This window comes from Scyliorhinus torazame, chromosome 1, assembly GCF_047496885.1.
Source record: "Scyliorhinus torazame isolate Kashiwa2021f chromosome 1, sScyTor2.1, whole genome shotgun sequence".
Classification (NCBI taxonomy): Eukaryota; Metazoa; Chordata; class Chondrichthyes; order Carcharhiniformes; family Scyliorhinidae; genus Scyliorhinus; species Scyliorhinus torazame.
In genome coordinates this window covers 289241430-289261410 of record NC_092707.1, presented here as the reverse complement: position 1 = coordinate 289261410, position 19981 = coordinate 289241430, and the positions used below count along the sequence as shown (strand labels likewise).

General features: G+C 45.8%; 1 protein-coding gene across 5 annotated transcripts in view; it reads left to right on the top strand.

Annotated features, from left to right (window-relative positions):
• Nucleotides 1-19981, top strand: part of ehbp1 (EH domain binding protein 1) — a 569586-nt gene that overhangs the window by 298080 nt on the left and 251525 nt on the right. The gene's annotated exons all lie outside the window — the stretch shown is intronic.

Genomic DNA, 19981 nt, shown 5'->3' with positions numbered 1-19981 from the left:
ATTGAAAAAACAAATAAGAGAAACAAAGACCATAGAACATAGAACGATACAGCGCAGTACAGGCCCTTCGGCCCACGATGTCAAAAAACAAAAGCCATCTAACCTACACTATGCCATTAGCATCCATATGCTTATCCAATAAACTTTTAAATGCCCTCAATGTTGGCGAGTTCACTACTGTTGCAGGTAGGGCATTCCACGGCCTCACCACTCTTTGCGTAAAGAACCTACCTCTGACCTCTGTCCTATATCTATTACCCCTCAGTTTAAGGCTCTGTCCCCTCGTGCTAGCCATTTCCATCTGCGGGAGAAGGCTCTCACTGTCCACCCTATCTAACCCCCTGATCATTTTGTATGCCTCTATTAAGTCTCCTCTTAACCTTCTTCTCTCTAACGAAAACAACCTCAAGTCCATCAGCCTTTCCTCATAAGATTTTCCCTCCATACCAGGCAACATCCTGGTAAATCTCCTCTGCACCCGCTCCAAAACTTCCACGTCCTGCCTATAATGAGGTGACCAGAACTGTACGCAATACTCCAAATGCGGCCGTACCAGAGTTTTGTACAGCTGCAACATGACCTCATGACTCCGGAACTCAATCCCTCTACCAATAAAGGCCAACACTCCATAGGCCTTCTTCACAACCCTATCAACCTGGGTGGCAACTTTCAGGGATCTATGTACATGGACACCGAGATCCCTCTGCTCATCCACACTTCCAAGAACTTTACCATTAGCCAAATATTCCGCATTCCTGTTATTCCTTCCAAAGTGAATCACCTCACACTCCTCTACATTAAACTCCATTTGCCACCTCTCAGCCCAGCTCTGCAGCTTATCTATGTCCCTCTGTAACCTGCAACATCCTTCCGCATTGTCGACAACACCACCGACTTTAGTGTCGTCTGCAAATTTACTCACCCACCCTTCTGCGCCCTCCTCTAGGTCATTTATAAAAATGACAAACAGCAACGGCCCCAGAACAGATCCTTGTGGTATGCCACTTGTAACTGAACTCCATTCTGAACATTTCCCATCAACCACCACCCTCTGTCTTCTTTCAGCTAGCCAATTTCTGATCCACATCTCTAAATCACCCTCAATCCCCAGCCTCCGTATTTTCTGCAATAGCCTACCGTGGGGAACCTTATCAAGCGCTTTACTGAAATCCATATACACCACATCAACTGCTCTACTCTCGTCTACCTGTTCAGTTACCTTCTCAAAGAACTCGATAAGGTTTGTGAGGCATGACCTACCCTTCACAAAGCCATGCTGACTATCCCTAATCATATTATTCCTATCTAGATGATTATAAATCTTGTCTCTTATAATCCCCTCCAAGACTTTACCCACAACAGACGTGAGGCTCACCGGCCTATAGTTGCCGGGGTTGTCTCTACTCCCCTTCTTGAACAAAGGGACCACATTTGCTATCCTCCAGTCCTCTGGCACTATTCCTGTAGCCAATGATGACATAAAAATCAAGGCCAAAGGCTCAGCAATCTCTTCCCTGGCTTCCCAGAGAATCCTAGGATAAATCCCATCAGGCCTGGGGACTTATCTATTTTCAGCCTGTCCAGAATTGCCAACACCTCTTCCCTTCGTACCTCAATGCCACCTATTCTAATAGCCTGGGTCTCAGCATTCTTCTCCACAACATTCTCTTTTTCCTGAGTGAATACTGACGAAAAATATTCATTTAGTATCTCGCCTATCTCTTCAGACTCCACACACAACTTCCCATCCCTGTCCTTGACTGGCCCTACTCTTACCCTAGTCAGTCTTTTATTTCTGACATACCTATAGAAAGCTTTTGGGTTTTCCTTGATCCTACCTGCCAAATACTTCTCATGTCCCCTCCTTGCTCGTCTTAGCTCTCTCTTTAGATCCTTCCTCGCTACCTTGTAACTATCAAGCGCCCCAACTGAAACTTCACACCTCATCTTCACATAGGCCTCCTTCTTCCTCTTAACAAGCGATTCCACTTCTTTGGTAAACCACGGTTCCCTCGCTCGACGCCTTCCTCCCTGCCTGACTGGTACGTGCTTATCAAGAACACGCAGTAGCTGTTCCTTGAACAAGCTCCACATATCCAGTGTGCCCAACACTTGCAGCCTACTTCTCCAACCTATCCCCCCCAAGTCATGTCTAATGGCATCATAATTGCCCTTCCCCCAGCTATAACTCTTGCCCTGCGGGGTATACTTATCCCTTTCCATCACTAACGTAAACGTCACCGAATTGTGGTCACTGTCCCCAAAGTGCTCACCTACCTCCAAATCTAACACCTGGCCTGGTTCATTACCCAAAACCAAATCCAATGTGGCCTCTCCTCTTGTTGGCCTGTCAACATATTGTGTCAGGAAACCCTCCTGCACACATTGTACAAAAATCGACCCATCTAATGTACTCAAACTATATCTTTTCCAGTCAATATTTGGAAAGTTAAAGTCTCCAATAATAACTACCCTGTTACTTTCGCTCTTATCCAAAATCATCTTCGCCATCCTTTCCTCTACATCCCTAGAACTATTTGGAGGCCTATAGAAAACTCCCAACAGGGTGACCTCTCCTTTCCTGTTTCTAACCTCAGCCCATACTACCTCGGAAGAAGAGTCCCCATCTAGCATCCTCTCCGCCACCGTAATACTGTTCTTGACTAGCAGCGCCACACCTCCCCCTCTTTTGCCTCCTTCTCTGAGCTTACTAAAACACCTAAACCCTGGAACCTGCAACAACCATTCTTGTCCCTGCTCTATCCATGTCTCCGAAATGGCCACAACATCGAAGTCCCAGGTACCAACCCATGCTGCCAGTTCCCCTACCTTATTTCGTATACTCCTGGCATTGAAGTAGACACACTTCAAACCACCTACCTGAACACTGGCCCCCCTCCTGCGAAGTCAAATCTGTGCTCCTGACCTCTATACTCTCAATCTCTCGTACCCTAAAACTACAATCCATGTTCCCATGCCCCTGCTGCATTAGTTTAAACCCCCCCCCCAAAGAGCACTAACAAATCTCCCCCCCAGGATATTTGTGCCCCTCAGGTTCAGATGTAGACCATCCTGTCTGTAGAGGTCCCACCTTCCCCAGAAAGAGCCCCAGTTATCCAGAAATCTGAATCCCTCCCGCCTGCACCATCCCTGTAGCCACGTGTTTAATTGCTCTCTCTCCCTATTCCTCATCTCATTATCACGTGGCACGGGCAACAACCCAGAGATAACAACTCTGTTTGTTCTCGTTCTGAGCTTCCATCCTAGCTCCCTGAAAGCTTGCCTGACATCCTTGTCCCCTTTCCTACCTATGTCGTAAGTGCCAATGTGGACCACGACTTGGGGCTGCTCCCCCTCCCCCTTAAGGACCCGGAAAACACGATCCGTGACATCACGTACCCTTGCACCTGGGAGGCAACATACCAAACGTGAGTCTCCCTCGCTCCCACAAAATCTCCTATCTGTGCCCCTGACTATCGAGTCCCCAATTACTAATGCTCTGCTCCTCTCCCCCTTCCCTTCTGAGCAACAGGGACAGATTCCGTGCCAGAGGCCCGTACCCCGTGGCTTACCCCTGGTAAGTCGTGTCTCCCCCCCCCCCCCCCCCCCCCACAAGTATCCAAAGCGGTATACTTGTTACTCGGGAACGACCGCAGGGGATCCCTGCACTGACTGCTTCTTCCCAGTCCCTCTTACAGTTACCCATCTATCTCCAATCTTTGGTGTAACTAATTCCCTGAAGCTGCTATCTATGACCCCCTCTGCCTCCCGAATGATCCGAAGTTCATCCAACTCCAGCTCCAGTTCCCTAACTCAGTCTTGGAGGAGCTGGAGATGGCTGCACTTCCTGCAGGTAAAATCAGCAGGGACACTAACGGCATCCCTCACCTCAAACATCCTGCAGGAGGAACATTGCACTCCCTTCCCTGCCATCCCTCTAACCTCCAACCAAATCTGGTTAATAAATAAATAAAATATATATTATAATAATATAATATGGCACTTACCTCACACCAATGGGTCTTTTATTAGATTAGAGGAGGAGGGCGGGTGGGAGACACTACACGTGTAGTGTCTCGGGTTTCCTCTCCACCAGAATTTATTGGTTGGGGGGGGGGGGGCCTTCCCAGAAGTCCGTGGGGCGAACTTCCGGTTCCCGCCTTATATTAAAAAATAAAAAATAAAACAGAAAAGAAGAACAGACACGGGACCAGGTAAGGGTTTTTAAAGTAAATACTCACCTCCCAGAAGGCCCCTGCGTACCGCTCCTGCCGAAATTCAAAGGGCTGCTCCTGCAAAGGTAAGGGTTTTTAAAGTAAATACTCACCTCCCAGAAGGCCCCTGCGCACCGCTCCCGCCGAAATTCAAAGGGCTGCATGAAAAGATACTGGCAGCTAACATATTGACTGACGCCTTTATCTTTAAAAAAAATTGTTTGTGGTATTCAAGATGCATCATGTAATGCTGCATTTATCTTGCAACTGTGCCACTGAATGCAGCCCCAATTCCATAAGTAGTGCTGTTTAAGTAGATGGTGCAGCTGAGGTGTCAAATCTGTCCTGAAGGAATAGTTTTTGTTTGTATATATTACTATTAACTGCACTGTCATTTGAAGCAGATGCCATCATGTTTTCTGGGTGCTGTAGCAACTTGTTGATGTAGCCTGCTCATATAACCTACCAATGCTGTTTTGCTCACTAGTTTGCTGCCAGTCAGTGAATTAAAAGGTACACACAAACATTTGTGTCTCAGCTTGTAACTATAGTCCAGCTACTGTGGAGTAAAATGCTGAATTTATAGCACATGGATAGGATTTTCAAGCATGTGTTACGAATCTATTTCTTGACGAGGTTCTGCAGTGTAACTGATTCACTTGTATTACAAAATAGTTTTCTACTGCCTGCAACTTAGGTTGACTCATTTCTGGAAGCGAGTCAGAGTGAGGCTATGTTGTTTACTGCATTAACTTTTCTAACTGGTATCCTTAGCCCTGGAGGAAATCAGAGTGAATTCCCAAGAATGTTTCTGTCATAATATCCACTCATGTATCTAATGAGATACAAACAGGCAGTGATTGACACACAGAATAACCAATCAACACACACGGCACATAACAACCAATCACCAGACAGGACACCACCACTATAAAGCACACAGGGCATTAAGACTCTCCCTCTCTCTACAGGACACAGCTACTGAGATAGTAAGAGTGCACAAGCCAGTGAGCACTATCACCATGAGGTAGCGAGTTCGCCTGGTCAAGCCAGTAGGAGGTTATCAGTTAGATTGATAGAGTGTCAACTCACAGCAGACTATGTACAGCAATCAGGAAGTTCAATAAGACAATGTTGGACCATCTCCTGTGTCAGAAGCCTGTTTGTAGTTTCACTACATCCAGTTGCAGTCAACGTTGAACCAACATTCTTAACACATCACGGTACCAGAGTGCTATTAATCCTAACGAACCTACCTCGAGTGCATCTGCAATGACCAGCCATCCAGCGGCATGGAAAACATCCAGCCTCCTTTGCATCTCCGGCAACCTCGGCGCCAACTGGAAAGTCTTCAAACAAAAGTTCCTCCTGTACATCGAGCCTCCGACCTCGAGGCAGCATCGGATGAAGAAAAATTGCGCTGTTCCTGTCGACTGCGGGGGATCACGCCATCCACATCTATAACTCGCTTACGTTTGCCGATGGCGAAGACAAGACAAAGTTCAAGACCGTTCTGCTGAAATCCGACAGCCACTGCGACATTGAGGTGAATGAGAGCTTTGAACGGTACATCTTCCAACAGAGGCTTCAGGGTAAGGATGAACCTTTTCAGTCCTTCTTGGCCCATCTCCGCATCCTAGCGCAGTCATGTAATTATGACTCAACGACTGATTCCATGATCCGGGATCAGATCGTTTTCGGGGTCCAGTCCGACTCCCTGCGGGAGCAGCTCCTCAAAATCAAACAGTTGACCCCCTCCATCGTCATCGAAACGTGCGTTGTCCATGAGCATGCCAGAAATCGCTACTCCCGCATCAGGGCAGCAGAAGCTGCAAAACTGGCCTCCCACGAGGCAGAAAGGGCGCAGGCCATAGCGAAAATGCAAGGCCTGAGTGTGTTTCGCGCGCTTTTCTCGGGTCCCCACGCATGCGCGCCACGACCGGGTGGACGATGAGGCCGAAGACCCTGAGGCGCATGCGCGAACGTCGGCCGACCGCACTGTGCATGCGCGATGGCGCACAGAATGTCATGACGTGTCCGAATTGTGGCTCCGCCCATTTAAAGTGGCAATGTCCAGCCAAAGGCAGGCAATGTCTACAGTGTGGAAAGCCTGGTCAATACGCGGCCTTCTGCAGGTCCGCTCCGCCGAACAACAGTCAGCGATCCCAGCTGCAGCGCAGATGTGTCCGCTGCGTACCACAAGGCATGCAGGATTCTGATCCAGACAGCCCAATGGACCCCGATGCTGACTGCCTCGAGTCTCCATATTGGGTGGGCATGATCACCACGCGAGTTGGTCTCTACTGTGCCTTTCGATCCTCAGTGTGGATCCTGACGACGAGTGGTGTGCTGTCATCACGGTCAACCAGTCTCGCATCCGATTTAAATTGGATACTGGCGCGTCTGCGAACCTCGTATCACAGTCGGACCCCGAAAGCATCCGACACCAACCTAGCATTCTTCCACCAGCCTGCCAGCTCCTTGACTACAATGGTAATGCCATAGCTGCCAGTGAGTCGTGTCAGCTAGGTGTCTCTCACAAGGCAATCAAGGCGACGTTGAGATTTGAGATCGTCCGGCCTGACAATGCATCCCTGCTCGGTGCTCGCGCATGCAAACTGCTAAATCTGGTACAGCGAGTTCATGCCATGTCCTCGACACCGGCGACGGCCTCTCCCAATGCGAATCTCCAGGCTGGCAGACGACATTCTCACACAATACCACAGTGTGTTTGATGGGACGGGCACGCTCCCATATCGCTACAAGATATTGCTCAAGCCGAATGCCACCCCAGTCATCCATGCACCATACCGGGTGCCGGCTCCTCTCAAGGATCGTCTGAAAACGCAGCTACGAAAGCTCCAAGATCAGGGCATCATCTCAAAGGTCACGGAACTCTCAGACTGGGTCAGCTCCATGGTCTGCGTCAAGAAACAGTCTGGCGAACTCCGCATTTGCATTGATCCCAAAGACCTGAATCGCAACATCATGCAAGAGCATTACCCGATCCCGAAGCGTGAAGAATTGACCTGTGAGATGGCTCACGCCAAATTCTTTACCAAGCTGGACGCCTCCTGTGGCTTCTGGCAAATTCAGCTGGACGTGTCCAGTCGGAAGTTGTGCACTTTTAACACTCCGTTCGGCAGGTATTGCTACAACTGCATGCCTTTTGGTATCATATCAGCTTCCGAAGTATTTCATCGCATAATGGAGCAAATGATGGAGGGCATCGAGGAGATGCGAGTCTACGTGGACGACGTGATCATCTGGTCCACGACTCCCGAGGATCACATTGCTCACTTCAAACAGGTTTTCCAGAGGATTCATGAAAATGGCCCCCAGCTCAACAGGGCCAAATGCTCGTTTGGGTGGTCCGCTATCTAGTTTTTAGGGGACCACATTTCACAGCAAGGTGTGCAACCTGACGCCGACAAGGTGCTGGCAATCAATGCCATGAAGACACCAGAGGACAAAAAGGCAGTCCTCCGCTTCCTCGGGATGGTAAATTTTCTTGGAAAATTCATTCCCAACATGGCATCCAACACCACAGCCCTCCGGCATCTCGTTAAAAAGTCGACAGTGTTCCAGTGGCTTCCCGCACATCAAGCGGAGTGGCTTGTGCTGAAGGCGAAGCTCACTACAGCCCCAGTACTGGCGTTCTTTGACCCAACCAGGGATACCAAGATATCCACAGACGCAAGCCAGGACGGCATTGGGGCGGTGCTCCTCCAGCGAGACGATTCCTCGTCCTGGGCTCCAGTGGCATATGCCTCCAGGGCCATGACTCCGACCGAACAACGGTATGCCCAGATCGAAAACAAGTGTCTGGGTCTCCTGACAGGAATAGTCAAGTTTCATGACTACGTATGCGGCCTGCCGAAGTTCATGGTGGAAACAGACCACAGGCCTTTAGTCCACATAATCCAGAAGGATTTAAATGACATGACACCTCAGCTGCAGCAAATTCTTTTTCGTCTCCGCCGATATGACTTCAAGCTCGTCTACACACCGGGCAAGGAGCTGATTGTCACGGATGCCCTATCTCGATACATCACCACGCCGTGTGAACCGGGCAACTTCATTCGCCACATCGAGGCACAGGTGCAGTTGTGTGCCAGCAACCTCCCAGCCACTGATGAACGAGTTGTCCAGATACGCGAAAAAACTACCAAAGATCCTCTATTGCAGCACGTGATGCAGCACCTTGCCCATGGCTGGCAAAAGGGGCAGTGCCCTCAGTTCTTCAACGTTAAGGACGAGTTAACGGTTGTTGAGGGGATCCTTCTTAAACTAGATAGAAACGTTATTCCCCAAAGCATGCAAGCCATGGTGCTCAACAGATCCATGAAGGTCACCTTGGGGTCGAAAAATGTTGACACAGAGCTCGGCAGGCAGTCTACTGGCCTGGCATCAGCCAGGACATTGCCAATACGGTCCTCAACTGCACAACATGCCAGAAGTTTCAACCAGTTCAGCCCAAGGAAACACTGCAACAGCACGAGATCGTGACTTCTCCGTGGTCCAAAGTGGTGATAGACCGCTTTCACGCAAATGGGCGTGATTACGTGCTCTTGGTCGACTACTTCTTCAGCTACCCGGAAGTGGTGAAACTGTCGGACCTCACGTCCAAGTCAGTGATTAAAGCCTGCAAAGAGATGTTTGTCAGGCACGGCATACCACTCACAGAAATGAGTGACAACAGGCCATGTTTCTACAGCCAAGAGTGGTCCGACTTTGCACGATCCTACCACTTCAGTCACATCACATCCAGTCCCCATTACCTGCAATCAAACGGGAAGGCCGAAAAAGGGGTCCATATTGTCAAGCGTTTGCTGTGCATGGCTGCAGACTCAGCCTCAGACTTCAACCTGCCGCTGTTGGCATACAGGGCAACCCCTCTGTCGACTGATTTGTCTCCGGCGCAGCTGCTCATGAACCGCAACCTGAGGACGACTGTTCCAGCCATCCAGTTTCCAGACCTTGACCACCTCACGGTGCTGCAGAAAGTGCAGCGATCCAGGGACCAGCAGAAGATCTCGTATGATGCTCATGCCAAGGATCTACCTGCGCTGGCTCCAGACGATGTTGTTCGCGTCCAGTTGCCTGAGGGAGGTTGGTCAGCCTCAGCTATTGTCGTCAGGCAGGCTGCCCTCAGGTCCTTTGTTGTCCAAATGGCTGATGGCTCCATTCTACGGCGCAACAGGAGGGCGCTACGAAAAGTTCCCTGCCCACCGCCTGGCCGCACTTCTCCGCATATCATCATGCCTCCTCCGGACATCTCGCACCACGAGGCCACCGATCTGGCAGCGATCCCGCCTCTCCATGAGGCCACCGACATGGCAGCAATCCCGCCTGTCCAAGTGCCGGCGTCCCCCCCTCCACCTCTGAGGCGATCAACAAGAATTTGTCGCCCGCCACAAAGACTGAATCGATAGACTTAAATCTTGTAAATTTTGTTCAGTTTGCTCTGTATCTGCACAATAAACACCTTCTCATGTACATATTTTCATTCACTCACCACTTGTATATAATAATGCATGTATATATATTGCCACGTTCCAAAATTTACTTCAAAAAGGGGAGATGTCATAATATCCACTCATGTATATAATGAGATGCAAACAGGCAGCGATTGAAACACAGGATAACCAATGAGCACACACGACACATAACCAATCACCAGACAGGACACCACCACTGTAAAGCACACAGGGCATTAAGACTCTCCCTCTCTCTACAGGACACAGCTACTGAGATAGTAAGAGTGCACAATCCAGTGAGCACTATCACCATGAGGTAGACAGTTAGTCTGGTCAAGCCAGTAGGAGGTTATCAGTTAGATTGATAAGAGTGTCAACTCACAGCAGACTATGTACAGCAATCAGGAAGTTCAATAAAACAATGTTGGACCATCTCCTGTGTCAGAAGCCTGTTTCTAGTTTCACTGCATCCAGTTGCAGTCAACGTTGAACCAACTTACTTAACACATCAGTTTCAACATAAAAACGGTATCTCTGGGAGTGTGTCAATATTTGCATCAGGTTTCCAGGATTATGCCAGTGTTTGAAAGGGGGTCTCCAGTCTTGTATTAATTAGTAGTCCCCCAGGGCCCATGGCGGTGTGCCAGTATTTGCAGAGAGTCCAGATACAGAAAGTTTTGATACAACGTACAAAGCAGGAGTGCAGCATCAACATTGTAATAGCACTTCCATTATCCTGTTATTTCTGGCCAAGCAATATAAAACTATTTAGATTCAAAAGACATGGATTATATTGCAATATGTTGTTTGCTAACAGATTAGATGCTGCAGTTCAGTTTGTTCTATTAGCTCTAATGAAATCTAGATATCTTCTTGGTCTCGGAGCATATTCTGTCTGGTGCTTAATACAAATCAGTTCGTAGAATTGTTCTTTCGATTTATCTTTTGCAATAGATTGTATTTGTCTTCTTCAATATTTGTCTTCTTCAATGTTCAGTGAGTTTGTGCAGTTAATAGCTGAACTATACAAATGAGGAATGCCTGTGGCTTGATCCCTGATCTATGCTGAGTTAGCTGATTTCAGCTGGGACAAGAAATGAGAATTCCTCTCTGCAATTAAGGATAATGCAAGGGAAATGGGGCAGGATTCCTACTCCTGATCCTTCTTTGGTGGCCCTTGCTTTGAAGGGTTTTTTGTGGCAGTCAGTTCAGGGCAGGATCAAACGTGACCGTTCTAGCCTGTCAATGCCTGCACTTGAAGAATGGCCACTGGACAGGGTGGCTGGTGCCCATGGAATTGAACTCCAATAAAGAGTAGATGCTTTCGGGTCAAGAAGGAAAGAAGAATTAAACAATGGAAAAAGTTGCTTTTAGCTGAATGTGAATTTATGTAAGCAGAATAAAACAGGTTTGGGATGGTCATTGACAAGAATTAATTGTTGAAGTTTGTTAGTAACCAGAACTATTCAAAATATATTATTGAAGAAGCTGTTCCGTAGTGTGAGATTGGTGAAACTAGAATTCATATAACACATTATTGCTGTAATCATTTTTATTATGGTATATGAGAAAACAGAGTCACAAGCAATAAAAACACAATTATTCCTTTTCATCATCAGGAAAATATGGAATCCATTTGGAAGTAATAGTAATATTAGAAGTCGTGTATTGTTCCTACTTAATATTTCCATTTCTGCCAGAGGTCTTTGGAAGTATATTTTAATACTTGTGATGTTACTATAATTGCAATAAATTAAAGAGTAAAATACCTAAATGAAGCCAGCCAGGAAATATGATTTGTGTTTCTACTTGTGACCTTGATCATGAGATTTTTTAGCAATACTCAGGAGATGTATACAATATTCGATGCCTTGGTTGTTCTGGCCTTATTCTATGTTGCTGGATACTAAAATAGAAAGAAAATAGCACTCAGGACAAATTAATATTTACATTCCAATAGTATAATTGTAGAATCTGACAAACGTTTTTATGATCATAGCTATAAATGTGTTGTTGCCATTTAAACTCCCCTGTCCAAACACTGTATAATTTAATTTCATGAAAACATTGATCTCCAAGACAAATTTAGGTTTCTAAAGGCAATCAACCCTAACAAATGTGATTTAATATTCTGTGTGTTAAAGCTGTTTGTTGGCAGAATTTTAAATTATCAACAGGATGTTCCTGAGTTACTTAACGTGGATGAATTGCACCACATGAACTCTTGCATAAACACCACCACAAAATCTTACAATAGCTTTATTGGATTGGATTTGGATTGGATTTGTTTGTTGTCACGGGTACCGAGGTGCAGTGAAAAGTATTGTTCTGCGGACAGTTCAGACGGATCATTCTTTACATGAAAAATAAACATAGGGCATACATAAATACACAATGTAAATACATAGGCACAGGCATCGGGTGAAGCATACAGGAGTGCAGTACTACTCAGCGTGGCACGGTAGCACAGTGATTAGCACCGTTGCTTCACAACTCCAAGGTCCGAGGTTCAATTCTCGGCTTGGGTCACTGTCTGCGATGTCTGCACGTTCTCCCTGTGTCTGCGTGAGTTTCCTCCGAGTGCTCCAGTTTCTTCCCACAAGTCCCGAAAGATGTGCTGTTAGGTGAATTGGACATTCGGAATTCTCCCTTAGTGTACCCGAACAGACCCCGGAGCATAGCGACTAGGAGCTTTTCACAGTAACTTCATTGCAGTGTTAATGTAAGCCTACTTGTGACAATAAAGATTATTATTATGTTATTATACTCAGTAGAGAAGATGTGTGAAGAGATCAGATCAGCCCCTAAGAGGGTCGTGTAGGAGTCTGGTAACAGCAGGAAAGAAGATGTTTTTGAACCTGTTAGTGCATGTTCTCAGACGTTTGTATCTCCTGCCCGATGGAAGAAGTTGGAAGAGTGCATAACCCAGGTAGATGGGGTCTTTGATTATGCTGCCCGCTTTCCCCAGGCAGCGGAAGGTGTAGATGGAGTCAATGGATGGGAGGCAGGTTTGTGTGATGGACTGTGCTGTGTTCACGACTCTCTGAAGTTTCTTACAATTTTGGGCCGAGCAGTTGCCGTACCAAGCTATGGTGCAGCCAGATAGGATGCTTTCTATGGTGCATCTGTAAAAGTTAGTAAGAGTCAATGTGGACATGCCGAATTTCCTTAGTTTCCTGAGGAAGTATCGGCGCTGTTATGCATTCTTGGTCGATGTGGGTGGACCAGGACAGATTGTTGGTGATGTGCACCCCTAGGAATTTGAAGCTGTCAACCATCTCCACCTTGGCACTATTGATGCAGACAGGGATGTGTATGATACTTTGCTTTCTGAAGTCAATTACCAGCTCCTTAGTTTTGCTGAGATTCAGGGAGAGATTGTTGTCATTACATCACTCCCACTAGGTTCTCCATCTCCCTCCTGTACTCTGACTCATTGTTGTTCGAGAGCCGACCCACTACGATCGTGTCATCAGCAAATTTGTAGATGGAGTTGGAGCCAAATTTTGCCACACTGTTGTGTGTGTATCGGGAGTAAGCACTTATGTCATTACTTTCTTTCAGAATCAGAAATAGTTGAAGATGTGCAAGTTATTAGAGTCCTTGGGCGAAATTGTCCGGTATCGGCGTGATGTCCGCCGACTGGCGCCCAAAACGGCGCAAATCAGTCGGGCATCGCGCCGCCCCAAAGGTGCGGAATGCTCCGCATCTTTGGGGGCCGAGCCCCAACCTTAAGGGGCTAGGCTGGCGCCGGACGAATTTCCGCCCCGCCAGCTGGCGGAAAAGGCCTTTGGTGCCCCGCCAGCTGGCGCGGAAATGACATCTCCGGGCGGCACATGCGCAGGAGCGTTAGCGGCCGCTGACGGCATTCCCGCACATGCGCAGTGGAGGGAGTCTCTTCCGCCTCCGCCATAGTGGAGACTGTGGCGAAGGCGGAAGGGAAAGAGTGCCCCCACGGCACAGGCCCGCCCGCGGATCGGTGGGCCCCGATCGCGCGCCAGGCCACCGTGGGGGTACCCCCCGGGGCCTGATCGCCCCGCGCCCCCCCCGGAGCCCGCCCGTGCCGCCTTGTCCCGCCGGTAAGGTAGATGGTTTAATCTACGCCGGCGGGAGAGGCATTTTAGTGGCGGGACTTCAGCCCATCCGGGCCGGAGAATCGCGCGGGGGGGGGGGGGGGGGCACCAACTGGCGCGGCGCGGTTCCCGCCCCCGCCGAATATCCGGTGCTGGAGAATTCGGCAACCGGCAGGGGCGGGATTCACGCCAGCCCCCGGCGATTCTCCGACCCGGCGGGGGGTCGGAGAATCTCGCCCCTTGTTCCTAATGTACCACAGTTATATTACAGTCTTCTCGCTTGTGATATAGTGTTTTTCAAAATCTCTGTTTTAGCTGTGGAATTCATGTCTGTACTATTGTACTGGGTGGAGACAACATGGCTCATAGTTGTCGACTAGTCTAAGAATGTGGCAAGAATTTAAATTTCATCTGAAATTTTAGCCCAACGAAAAAGGGATGGAATATTACCACTTGAACAGAGGCTTTTAAAATGTATAATTTCAGAGTAAATTTTATTGTTAATTACTGAATGTTGTTCATTCATTTGAAAATTTACTATTATAACTAACATTGAGATTTTAAGAAGTGAGGATCTTGGGTAATAGTAACTTTTGGTATTTTTCCATCGAGAGATCAATACTGATTTATGGAGAGAACTGAAGAGTTAATGATGCAGGTGTGGAGCCTTTGTCAGAACTGGGAAATGTTGCAGAGTAACAGCATTTAAAAAGAAACAGAACAAACAGAAGAACATAAGAGGTAGGAGCAGGAGAAGACCACTCGGCTTGTCAAGCCTGCTCTGCCATTCGGTACCATCATGGCTGATCTTGGGCTTGAACTTTGTTTTCTTGCCCACTCCCCATAGCCCTCAATTTCCCAGGAGAACAAATATCTCTATTTCCCCCTTAAATATATCCAACAATGAAGCATCCACCGCCCTGTGGGGTAGATCATTCCAAATATTTACTCCTCTTTGAGTGAAGAAATGTCTCCTCATCCCAGTCCTAAATGATCGACCCATTATCCTGAGACTGTGCCCCTTTCTCCATTCCCCAGCCAGAGGGAAACAACATCTCCAGCGAATAAAGATCCCGTTAACTCAGACTCCCATTAGGGCGGCATGTGGCACAGTGGTTAGCACTGCTACCTACGGCGCTGAGGACCCGGGTCACTGGCCATGTGGAGTTTGCACGTTCTCCCCGTGTCTGCGTGGGTCTCGCTCCCACAACTCCAAAATGTGCAGGGTAGGTGGATTGGCCACGCTAAATTTTCCCTTAATTGGAAAAAAGTAATAATAATTGGGTACTCTAAATTTATTTAATTTTTTTAACTCAGCCTCTCATCATTGGACAACCCTGTTATCTCAAGGACCAATTTACTGAACCCTTGTTCTACCACTTCCAATAATATAGAGATAAAATTACACACAGTATTTCAGGTGTTGTCCCACCAAAGCTCCATACAATTCTAGCAAGACTTCTTTATTCTTGTATTACCCTATAATGAAGACCAACATACCATTTACTTCCTAATTGCTTCCTGCACTTGCATGTTAATTTTTTGTGTTCTTCATACAAACATAAGGGCAGCACGGCAGCATTGTGGTTAGCACAGTTGCTTCACAGCTCCAGGGTCCCAGGTTCGATTTCCGGCTGGTCACTGTTTGTGTGGAGTCTGCACATTCTCCCCCTGTCTGTGTGGGTTTCCTCCGGGTGCTCCGGTTTCCTCCCACAGTCCAAAGATGAGCGGGTTAGGTGGATTGGCCATGCTAAATTGCCTTTAGTGTCCAAAAAATGTTAAGTGGGGGTGACTGGGTTACGGGGATAGGGTAGATACGTGAGATTCAGTAGGGTGCTTCTTTGTAAGGACTGGTGTAGACTCGATGGGCCAAATGGCCTCCTTCTGCACTGTAAATTCTATGATACCCAAGTCTTTCTGAACAGTTAGAAGTATACACCCAAGTTGGACAAACCAAGCAAATACGCCAACAAGACACAGTGGAATTACCGAGCAGAAAATAGGAATTGGCTGAGGTGAAGCAACATGAGACACTAGGAGATGTAGTGAGAAAAATTAAAAACATTGACATGACATGGCTATGTGAATACCTGAGATGATGGTGGGGGAGTCTCTTTGCAAATAAAAATGGAAGCGTAAACTAACAAAGCAGGCATTTGGAAGAAAAAAATCATGTTAACAGAGTTTAGTAGTTTCATCTGCAGACGATGTTTTATCCCAAATGTCAATTTGTTCTTCAATGCCCCCCACCCCTCCCTGAAATAGTACATTTGTTCCTCATGTCAGGCGTATCTCTATGGAAGTGGATAGGGGAATTGAAGTGGCAAATAAGAGCTCAGACGAATGGAGGCATTTGGTTTCCCCAATGTAGAGGTGACTGCACCCTGGGCCAGAAATAGTGTACTAGATTAGAGGGAACTACACATAAGTTACTGTCTTACTTAATATGTTTGAGGCTTTGGACAGCAGTGTGAGCAGAGATGAATGGGCAGGTGTTGGAACTCCTGCTCTCTCATGGGGATGAAAAGTGAACCATGGTGTTGTTATATGAAGAAGAGTCCCTTTGGAAAATGGAAAGGAGCAGAAGGGGACATTTTGGAAGTGACAAAAATGGGGGAAGATGGTCTTGTTCGAGGCATAGTTAGGGGCGGGAGTGAAAGGTAAGGGCAAAGCAGACCTCTACTAGAATAATAATGGGGCAAAAGCACTGAAAATGGGATGTACTCTGTCAAGGTTCCTGTTTAATAATAATCTTAATAATCTGTATTGTCACAAGTAGGCTTACATTAATACTGCAATGAAGTTACTGTGAAAAGCCCCTCGTCGCCACATTCCGGCGCCTGTTCGGGTACACTGAGGGAGAATTCAAAATGTCCAATTCCCCTAACTAGCATGTCTTTCGGGACTTGAGGGAGGAAACCGGTGCACCCGGAGGAAACCCACGCAGACACTGGGAGAACGTGCAGACTGCACAGACTGACCCAAACTGGGAATCAAATCCGGGTCCCTGATGCTGTGAAGCAACAGTGCTAACCACTGTCCTACCGTGCTGCCCCTCACTAAAGTAGAGAGAAATCCTTGGCTCAGGAAAAAGTGCATTTTATAAGTGTGGAGCTAGCTGACCTGCACATTTGCAGCATTGTCTATATTTTTTCCTGGTGTGCAGTAGCTGCAGTTTATTTTATCTGGCATTACAAGCAACAACGACGTGCATTTATACAGCCTTTAGTGTTCAGGACGCTTCGCAGCAACAATTATAACAACATTTCAAACCAAGCCACATGAAGAGATTTTGGGCAGGGAGAGAGAGTTGGAGAGACTTCGAGGGAATTCCAGGACTTAGGACCCAGGCAACTCGAGGCAGGTCTGACAATGGTAGATTGATTAAAATTGGGGATAACACAAGTTGCCAAAATTGGATGAGTGCAGAGATCTCTGAGGCTGGTAGAACTGGAGGAGATTGCAAAGATGGGGAGCGTGAGTCTTTGGAGGGATTTGAAATAAGCATAAGGATATTGCATTATTATTGGTATATGTTTTTTTTAAAAGTCAACCTATGATTTTACTGACAAAGAGCCCTTTATGCATTAAAAACAGAACTATCTGTAGCAGTAGGTGGAATGCTCCTTTGGAGAGCCAGTGCAGATTTAATGGACCAAATGGCCTCCTTCTGCACTGTAAAGATTCTGTGATAGCACCTGATTGTTTTCAGGAATGTATTCCCCTTATTAATTGTGTATTTAAAATGCTTAACAGAATGTGTACTGCAACAAAAACATGGAGCAAAAGGGCAGCTCAGTGAATTAGCATTGTTTATTTTAGTAATTAGAGATGTACTGTTTACAAAAGCTGAACAATTAATAGCCATTCTCAGTTTATATACTCTGCCTTGTCTGACATTAATGAAAAAGTACCTGTCTAAAAGTGCTTCAGTGCAGGTAATATGATCGTCCGACATGCAGCTAGTTCATTATGAAGGAATATGGGCTGACACCCAGCATGGTAAACCTGTAGTAACACTTGTTGGCCATATGAGGGGGTTTTATGTCCAAAAGAACTAAATCAGTTGGACTCTTAACCCATCTGACTTTAAAAACACTGCCACAGATCATAAATGAAAAATATATCCTTACAAAAGATGTTGCATTTTAAGGCAGCACGTGGCGCAGTGATTAGCACTGCTGCCTCACGACACCGAGGTCCCAGGTTCGATCCTGGCTCTGGGTCACTGCCCGTGTGGTTTGTACATTCTCCCTGTGTTTGCGTGGGTTTCGCCCCCACAACCCAAAGATGTGCAGGGTAGGTGGATTGGCCACGCTAAATTGCCCCTTAATTGGGAAAAAAATAATTGGGCACTCTAAATTTTTTTAAAAAGATGATGCATTTCTGTTGTCAACTATTGTCAACCATTGATAAAAGACTATTATTTAAAAGTTAAAGTATTCTGGTTACCTGACCTTTGCATTTATAATGCAGCCATGTTTGGATTTAGCCAGAAGCTAACCAAATAAGATTGAAAGGAGAATTGAGCTTTCTGATATTGCAAATCGATTTATTGACCACGAGCTATATCTGCCAAGGATCACAATCTAATAATCATATTCTAATACTGAACCTTAATCGCAACATTCCTTCATTAAATTGAAACATTTTCAGTTTTATGTAATGCCTTCTGAACATAGTGCACTGTTTACCTTGTCCTCTGTTCTTGAATCACTTGAACCAGATTTCCTCAATGTGAATTGTGCTTTCTGATTAAACTCCCAGAATTTTTGAAAAAATAATTACTATTTAAAACAGCCTTGAAAATGGAAAATGAAATTTTGCCATGAAAACCAAATGATAAACGGGAGAAAAAATAAACTACAAGTTCGATTATCTTCAAAGTGGATGAGCAGCATTCAAAATTAGTCCTAGGAATTTATTTTGCTAATATTTTAATATTATTTTTTCAACTTCATTAGAAACTGGTTTAGTGCACTATCAAATTGGCTGATATTTATTTCTTACGAACCATCACAAAGGGGCAGCACTCTAGCATAGTGGTTAGCACTGCTGTATCACGGCATAGAGGTCCCAGGTTTGATCCCAGCTCTGGCCAACTGTCCGTGTGGAGTTTGCATATTCTCCTGTCTGTGTGGGTTTCGCCCCAAAACCCAAAGATGTGCAGAGTAGGTGGATTGGCCACGCTAAATTGCCTTAATTGGAAAAAATGAATTGAGTACTCTAATTTATTTTTTTTAAACTAAAAAAAGAAAACATCACAGAAACAGATTATCTGGTGATCGTCGCTTGCATTTGCTATGTGCAAATTGGCTGCCGTGTTTCCTACATGCAACAGCGAGTACTCTCCAAAAGCACTTTTGGACGTTCTAAAGTCATGAGAGGTGCTATAAAATCCCAATGAGCAGCAATAACGACATTTCAGTCAGTGATGGTTTCAGAAGCAATTCTATTGTAAGTGATTTGTTCATTGGACAATGATTTGCTCAACATTTGAATGCATTTTTGGCTTATAGATATTTTTTGAATTCAAAGTATTGGAGACATAGGATTCCTGTTAATGACATACAGCCTTACCCAAAATGATTTTTTTCCTTAATATGGCTGGAAATGCTGTTAAATAGAATGTTTTTAACAAAACAATGTAGGCATAAGATCAGGCATTTTGTTCTTCTGTTTGACTTTAAACTCTGAAGTTTTAATTGAGGACAGAAAAAATAATTTTAAAATCTAGAATATATATTTTAAAGTAGAAGTACTGAACTGTTTTTAATTAGAATTTTGAATAATGCCCAGCATTTATTAATATAGTGTGTAATTTTGATAATTACCTCTTATCTGTATGGTACCTTATTTAGTGCATACATGTAAAGTTTAATAGCATAAGCTATATAACTGCAGTAGAATATTCTGACATTGTAGACAATATGTATTTTGATACCTTAGAGAATTGTGGCTAGATTGTTCAAAATCAGATAGAAAAAATATGCATGGGTAAATCTTCAGTCTGTTATCTTTGTATTATGGAGTTTATATTCATGTGAAAAGGTTACAAAATATACCGACTGTATTAAAGGCAACAGGAGCTGATGTAGGAAAGGCCTTGAACCTTGAAATGCAATGATAGTGCATCACCGAGTATAGCTTTTGGCTTGCTTTTGTATACATACCTAGGGACCTGTACTGATAGTTTAGTTTAGAGATCATTGCC